The sequence below is a fragment of the Phyllobates terribilis genome, unplaced genomic scaffold, assembly GCF_046119375.1.
Source record: "Phyllobates terribilis strain yellow unplaced genomic scaffold, ASM4611937v1 Scaffold_11__3_contigs__length_659146591, whole genome shotgun sequence".
NCBI classification, from domain to species: Eukaryota; Metazoa; Chordata; class Amphibia; order Anura; family Dendrobatidae; genus Phyllobates; species Phyllobates terribilis.
This window is the reverse complement of record NW_027362771.1, coordinates 616,330,545-616,340,156: the sequence shown is the minus strand read 5'-3', so window position 1 is coordinate 616,340,156 and position 9,612 is coordinate 616,330,545.

Here is a 9,612-nt window from a genome sequence, read left to right as displayed (position 1 = left end):
TGCTGTGCCTCTAAATATATAACACTGCCACACACTGTGCCTCTAAATATATAATACTGTCACACACTGTGCCTCTAAATATATAATACTGTCACACACTGTGCCTCTAAATATATAATACTGTCACACACTGTGCCTCTAAATATATAACACTGCCACACACTGTGCCCCTAAATATATAACACTGTCACACACTGTGCCTCTAAATATATAACACTGTCACACACTGTGCCCCTAAATATATAACACTGTCACACACTGTGCCCCTAAATATATAATACTGTCACACACTGTGCCCCTAAATATATAACACTGCCACACGCTGTGCCCCTAAATATATAACACTGCCACACGCTGTGCCCCTAAATATATAATACTGTCACACACTGTGCCTCTAAATATATAATACTGTCACACACTGTGCCCTTAAATATATAACACTGCCACACACTGTGCTCCTAAATATATAATACTGTCACGCACTGTGCCTCTAAATATATAACACTGCCACACACTGAGCCCCTAAATATATAATACTGTCACACACTGTGCCTCTAAATATATAATACTGTCACACACTGTGCCCCTAAATATATAATACTGTCACGCACTGTGCCCCTAAATATATAATACTGTCACACACTGTGCCTCTAAATATATAACACTGCCACACACTGTGCCCCTAAATATATAACACTGCCACACACTGTGCTCCTAAATATATAACACTGCCACACACTGTGCCCCTAAATATATAACACTGCCACACACTGTGCCCCTAAATATATAACACTGCCACACACTGTGCCTCTAAATATATAACACTGTGCCCCTAAATATATAACACTGCCACACACTGTGCTCCTAAATATATAACACTGTCACACACTGTGCCTCTAAATATATAACACTGCCACACACTGTGCCTCTAAATATATAACACTGCCACACACTGTGCCCCTAAATATATAACACTGCCACACACTGTGCCCCTAAATATATAACACTGCCACACACTGTGCCTCTAAATATATAATACTGTCACACACTGTGCCCCTAAATATATAACACTGCCACACACTGTGCCTCTAAATATATAACACTGTCACACACTGTGCCCCTAAATATATAACACTGTCACACACTGTGCCCCTAAATATATAACACTGCCACACACTGTGCCCCTAAATATATAACACTGTCACACGCTGTGCCCCTGAATATATAACACTGCCACACGCTGTGCCTCTAAATATATAATACTGTCACACGCTGTGCCTCTAAATATATAATACTGTCACACACAGTGCCCCTAAATATATAATACTGTCACACGCTGTGCCCCTAAATATATAACACTGCCACACACTGTGCCCCTAAATATATAACACTGTCACACACTGTGCCTCTAAATATATAATACTGTCACACACTGTGCCCCTAAATATATAACACTGCCACACACTGTGCCCCTAAATATATTACACTGTCACACACTGTGCCCCTAAATATATAACACTGCCACACATTGTGCCCCTGAATATATAACACTGCCACACACTGTGCCTCTAAATATATAACACTGTCACACACTGTGCTCCTAAATATATAATACTGTCACACACTGTGCCTCTAAATATATAATACTGTCACACACTGTGCCCCTAAATATATAACACTGTCACACACTGTGCCCCTAAATATATTACACTGTCACACACTGTGCCCCTAAATATATAACACTGCCACACATTGTGCCCCTGAATATATAACACTGCCACACACTGTGCCTCTAAATATATAACACTGTCACACACTGTGCCCCTAAATATATAACACTGTCACACACTGTGCCCCTAAATATATAACACTGCCACACACTGTGCCCCTAAATATATAACACTGCCACACACTGTGCCCCTGAATATATAACACTGCCACACGCTGTGCCTCTAAATATATAATACTGTCACACAGTGTGCCCCTAAATATATAACACTGTCACACACTGTGCCCCTAAATATATAATACTGTCACACGCTGTGCCCCTAAATATATAACACTGCCACACACTGTGCCCCTAAATATATAACACTGCCACACACTGTGCCCCTAAATATATAACACTGTCACACACTGTGCCCCTAAATATATAACACTGCCACACACTGTGCCCCTAAATATATAACACTGCCACACACTGTGCCTCTAAATATATAATACTGTCACACACTGTGCCCCTAAATATATAACACTGCCACACACTGTGCCTCTAAATATATAACACTGCCACACACTGTGCCTCTAAATATATAATACTGTCACACACTGTGCTCCTAAATATATAACACTGCCACACACTGTGCCCCTAAATATATAACACTGCCACACACTGTGCCTCTAAATATATAATACTGTCACACACTGTGCCCCTAAATATATAACACTGCCACACACTGTGCCTCTAAATATATAACACTGTCACACACTGTGCCCCTAAATATATAACACTGTCACACACTGTGCCCCTAAATATATAACACTGTCACACACTGTGCCCCTAAATATATAATACTGTAACACACTGTGCTCCTAAATATATAACACTGTCACACACTGTGCCCCTAAATATATAATACTGTCACACGCTGTGCCCCTAAATATATAACACTGCCACACACTGTGCCCCTAAATATATAACACTGTCACACGCTGTGCCCCTGAATATATAACACTGCCACACGCTGTGCCTCTAAATATATAATACTGTCACACACTGTGCCCCTAAATATATAACACTGTCACACACTGTGCCTCTAAATATATAACACTGTCACACACTGTGCCCCTAAATATATAACACTGTCACACACTGTGCTCCTAAATATATAATACTGTCACACACTGTGCCCCTAAATATATAACACTGTCACACACTGTGCCCCTAAATATATAATACTGTCACACACTGTGCTCCTAAATATATAATACTGTCACACACTGTGCCCCTAAATATATAACACTGTCACACACTGTGCCCCTAAATATATAATACTGTCACACGCTGTGCCCCTAAATATATAACACTGCCACACACTGTGCCTCTAAATATATAACACTGTCACACACTGTGCCCCTAAATATATGACACTGTCACACACTGTGCTCCTAAATATATAACACTGACACACACTGTGCCCCTAAATATATAACACTGCGACACACTGTGCCCCTAAATATATAACACTGCCACACACTGTGCTCCTAAACATATAACACTGCCACACACTGTGCCCCTAAATATATAATACTGTCACACACTGTGCTCCTAAATATATAACACTGTCACACACTGTGCCCCTAAATATATAACACTGTCACACACTGTGCCCCTAAATATATTACACTGTCACACACTGTGCTCCTAAATATATAACACTGTCACACACTGTGCCCCTAAATATATAACACTGCCACACACTGTGCCTCTAAATATATAACACTGTGCCCCTAAATATATAACACTGCCACACACTGTGCTCCTAAATATATAACACTGTCACACACTGTGCCTCTAAATATATAACACTGCCACACACTGTGCCCCTAAATATATAATACTGTCACACGCTGTGCCCCTAAATATATAACACTGCCACACACTGTGCTCCTAAATATATAACACTGCCACACACTGTGCCCCTAAATATATAATACTGTCACACACTGTGCCCCTAAATATATAACACTGTCACACACTGTGCCTCTAAATATATAACACTGTCACACACTGTGCCCCTAAATATATAATACTGTCACACACTGTGCTCCTAAATATATAACACTGTCACACACTGTGCCCCTAAATATATAACACTGTCACACACTGTGCCCCTAAATATATAATACTGGCACACACTGTGCCCCTAAATATATAATACTGTCACACACTGTGCTCCTAAATATATAATACTGTCACACACTGTGCTCCTAAATATATAACACTGTCACACACTGTGCCCCTAAATATATAATACTGTCACACACTGTGCTCCTAAATATATAATACTGTCACACACTGTGCTCCTAAATATATAACACTGTCACACACTGTGCCTCTAAATATATAACACTGTCACACACTGTGCCCCTAAATATATAACACTGTCACACACTGTGCCCCTAAATATATAACACTGCCACACACTGTGCTCCTAAATATATAACACTGCCACACACTGTGCCTCTAAATATATAACACTGTGCCCCTAAATATATAACACTGTCACACACTGTGCTCCTAAATATATAACACTGCGACACACTGTGCCCCTAAATATATAACACTGCCACACACTGTGCTCCTAAATATATAACACTGCCACACACTGTGCCTCTAAATATATAACACTGTCACACACTGTGCCCCTAAATATATAACACTGTCACACACTGTGCCCCTAAATATATAATACTGCCACACACTGTGCCTCTAAATATATAACACTGTCACACGCTGTGCCCCTAAATATATAATACTGTCACACGCTGTGCCCCTAAATATATAACACTGCCACACACTGTGCTCCTAAATATATAACACTGTCACACACTGTGCCTCTAAATATATAACACTGCCACACACTGTGCCTCTAAATATATAACACTGCGACACACTGTGCCCCTAAATATATAACACTGCCACACACTGTGCCCCTAAATATATAACACTGCCACACACTGTGCCTCTAAATATATAATACTGTCACACACTGTGCCCCTAAATATATAACACTGCCACACACTGTGCCCCTAAATATATAACACTGCCACACACTGTGCCCCTAAATATATAACACTGTCACACACTGTGCCCCTAAATATATAACACTGCCACACACTGTGCCCCTAAATATATAACACTGCCACACACTGTGCCCCTAAATATATAATACTGTCACACACTGTGCTCCTAAATATATAACACTGTCACACACTGTGCCTCTAAATATATAACACTGTCACACACTGTGCCCCTAAATATATAACACTGCCACACACTGTGCCCCTAAATATATAACACTGCCACACACTGTGCCCCTAAATATATAACACTGTCACACACTGTGCTCCTAAATATATAACACTGCCACACACTGTGCCCCTAAATATATAACACTGTCACACACTGTGCCCCTAAATATATAATACTGTCACACGCTGTGCCCCTAAATATATAACACTGCCAAACGCTGTGCCCCTAAATATATAACACTGCCACACGCTGTGCCCCTAAATATATAACACTGTCACACACTGTGCTCCTAAATATATAACACTGCCACACACTGTGCCCCTAAATATATAACACTGTCACACACTGTGCCCCTAAATATATAATACTGTCACACACTGTGCCCCTAAATATATAATACTGTCACACACTGTGCCCCTAAATATATAACACTGTCACACGCTGTGCCCCTGAATATATAACACTGCCACACGCTGTGCCTCTAAATATATAATACTGTCACACACTGTGCCCCTAAATATATAACACTGTCACACACTGTGCCCCTAAATATATAATACTGTCACACACTGTGCCCCTAAATATATAACACTGCCACACACTGTGCCCCTAAATATATAACACTGCCACACACTGTGCCTCTAAATATATAACACTGCCACACACTGTGCCTCTAAATATATAATACTGTCACACACTGTGCCCCTAAATATATAACACTGTCACACACTGTGCCCCTAAATATATAACACTGCCACACACTGTGCCTCTAAATATATAACACTGCCACACACTGTGCCTCTAAATATATAACACTGCCACACAATGTGCCTCTAAATATATAATACTGCCACACACTGTGCCTCTAAATATATAACACTGTCACACACTGTGCCCCTAAATATATAACACTGTCACACACTGTGCCTCTAAATATATAACACTGTCACACACTGTGCCCCTAAATATATAACACTGTCACACACTGTGCCCCTAAATATATAACACTGTCACACACTGTGCCTCTAAATATATAACACTGTCACACACTGTGCCCCTAAATATATAATACTGTCACACACTGTGCCCCTAAATATATAATACTGTCACACACTGTGCCTCTAAATATATAACACTGCCACACGCTGTGCCCCTAAATATATAACACTGTCACACACTGTGCCTCTAAATATATAACACTGTCACACACTGTGCCTCTAAATATATAACACTGTCACACACTGTGCCTCTAAATATATAACACTGCCACACGCTGTGCCCCTAAATATATAACACTGTCACACGCTGTGCCCCTAAATATATAACACTGTCACACACTGTGCCTCTAAATATATAATACTGTCACACACTGTGCCTCTAAATATATAACACTGTCACACGCTGTGCCCCTAAATATATAACACTGTCACACGCTGTGCCCCTAAATATATAACACTGTCACACGCTGTGCCCCTAAATATATAACACTGTCACACGCTGTGCCCCTAAATATATAATACTGTCACACACTGTGCCCCTAAATATATAACACTGTCACACACTGTGCCCCTAAATATATAATACTGTCACACACTGTGCCCCTAAATATATAACACTGCCACACACTGTGCCCCTAAATATATAATACTGTCACACACTGTGCCCCTAAATATATAACACTGCCACACACTGTGCCTCTAAATATATAACACTGTCACACACTGTGCCCCTAAATATATAACACTGTCACACACTGTGCCTCTAAATATATAATACTGTCACACGCTGTGCCCCTGAATATATAACACTGCCACACACTGTGCCTCTAAATATATAACACTGTCACACACTGTGCTCCTAAATATATAATACTGTCACACGCTGTGCCTCTAAATATATAATACTGTCACACACTGTGCCCCTAAATATATAACACTGCCACACACTGTGCCTCTAAATATATAACACTGTCACACACTGTGCCCCTAAATATATAACACTGTCACACACTGTGCTCCTAAATATATAATACTGTCACACGCTGTGCCCCTAAATATATAATACTGCCACACACTGTGCCCCTAAATATATAACACTGTCACACACTGTGCCCCTAAATATATAACACTGTCACACACTGTGCCCCTAAATATATAACACTGTCACACACTGTGCTCCTAAATATATAATACTGTCACACACTGTGCCTCTAAATATATAACACTGTCACACACTGTGCCTCTAAATATATAATACTGTCACACACTGTGGGCACAGTCCCAGTTATCGGAGGAAGCGCTGAATACTCGTCCTTCTGTCCTGTTCTCTTTTATGGCTTTTCCTCCAAGTGATGAACTGGTTCCAGTCCCCACAGGGTTTTCCTTCTATGTCCATCAGTGTGAGACCTGGGTCGCCGCTTACTAGTCAGGATCATCCCTGGATTATATTATCTTGGATACTAATAAATGTCTGCTGTTCTTGAAGCCTCCTGGCATTGTGCGTTCAGATTCCAGGCAAAACGTCGCAGCACCAAACAATTACATCTGCAACACCTCCATGGGGCTTAACTTATTGCAACTGGAACATCAAAGTAATGTTCTGTACCCCGAGTGTCAGTGTCATTATCCCGTACCCCGAGTGTCAGTGTCATTATCCCGTACCCCGAGTGTCAGTATCATTATCCTGTACCCCGACTCTCAGTGTCATTATCCCATACCCCGAGTGTCAGCGTCATTATCCTGCACCCCGAGTGTCAGTGTCATTATCCCGTACCCCGAGTGTCAGTGTCATTATCCTGTACCCCGACTCTCAGTGTCATTATCCCATACCCCGAGTGTCAGTGTTATTATCCCGTACCCCGAGTGTCATTATCCCGTACCCCGAGTGTCATCCTGTACCCCCAGTGTCAGCTTCATTATTCCGTACCCCGAGCGTCAGCGTAATTATCCGGTACCCAAAGTGTCAGCGTCATTATTCCATACCCCGAGAGTCAGTACCATTATCCCGTACCCCAAGTGTCAGTCCATTATCCCTGACCCCGAGTGTCAGCGTCATTATCCCTGACCCCGATTATCAGTGTCATTATCCTGTACCCCGAGTGTCAGCGTCATTATCCTGTACCCCGAGTGTCAGCGTCATTATTCCATACACTGAGTGTCAGTACTATTATCCCGTACCCCCACTGTCAGCGTCATTATCCTGTACCCCGAGTGTCAGTGTCATTATCCCGTACCCCCACTGTCAGCGTCATTATCCTGTACCCTGAGTGTCAGTGTCATTATCCTGTACCCCGAGTGTCAGTGTCATTATCCCGTACCCCGAGTGTCAGCGTCATTATTCCATACCCTGAGTGTCAGTACTATTATCCCGTACCCCCACTGTCAGCGTCATTATCCTGTACCCCGAGTGTCAGTGTCATTATCCCGTACCCCGAGTGTCAGCGTCATTATTCCATACCCTGAGTGTCAGTACTATTATCCCGTACCCCCACTGTCAGCGTCATTATCCTGTACCCCGAGTGTCAGTGTCATTATCCCGTACCCCGAGTGTCAGTATCATTATCCTGTACCCCGAGTGTCAGTGTCATTATCCTGTACCCCGAGTGTCAGTGTCATTATCCTGTACCCCGAATGTCAGTATCATTATCCTGTACCGCGAGTGTCACTATCCTGTGCCCCGAGTGTCAGTGTCATTATCCTGCACCCCGAGTGTCACTATCCTGTACCCTGAGTGTCAGCGTCATTATCCTGTACCCCGAGTGTCAGTGTAATTATCCTGTACCCCGAATGTCAGTATCATTATCCTGTACCCCGAGTGTCACTATCCTGTGCCCCGAGTGTCAGTGTCATTATCCTGTACCCCGAATGTCAGTATCATTATCCTGTACCCCAAGTGTCATCATCATCATCCTGTACCCCGAGTGTCAGCGTCATTATCCTGTACCCCGAGTGTCAGTGTCATTATCCTGTACCCTGAATGTCAGTGTCATTATCCAGTACCCTGAGTGTCACTATCCTGTACCCTGAGTGTCAGCGTCATTATCCTGTACCCCGAGTGTCAGTGTCATTATCCTGTACCCCGAATGTCAGTATCATTATCCTGTACCCCGAGTGTCACTATCCTGTGCCCCGAGTGTCAGTGTCATTATCCTGTACCCCGAATGTCAGTATCATTATCCTGTACCCCAAGTGTCATCATCATCATCCTGTACCCCGAGTGTCAGGGTCATTATCCTGTACCCCGAGTGTCTGTCATTATCCTGTACCCCGAGTGTCAGCGTCATTATCCCGTACCCCGCGTGTCAGTGTCATTATCCTGTACCCCGAATGTCAGTATCATTATCCTGTACCCCAAGTGTCATCATCATCATCCTGTACCCCGAGTGTCAGCGTCATTATCCTGTACACCGAGTGTCAACGTCATTATCCTGTACCCCGAGTGTCAGCGTCATTATCCTGTACCCCGAGTGTCAGTGTCATTATCCTGTACCCTGAATGTCAGTATGATTATCCTGTACCCCAAGTGTCATCATCATCATCCTGTACCCCGAGTGTCAGTGTCATTATCCCGTACCCCCA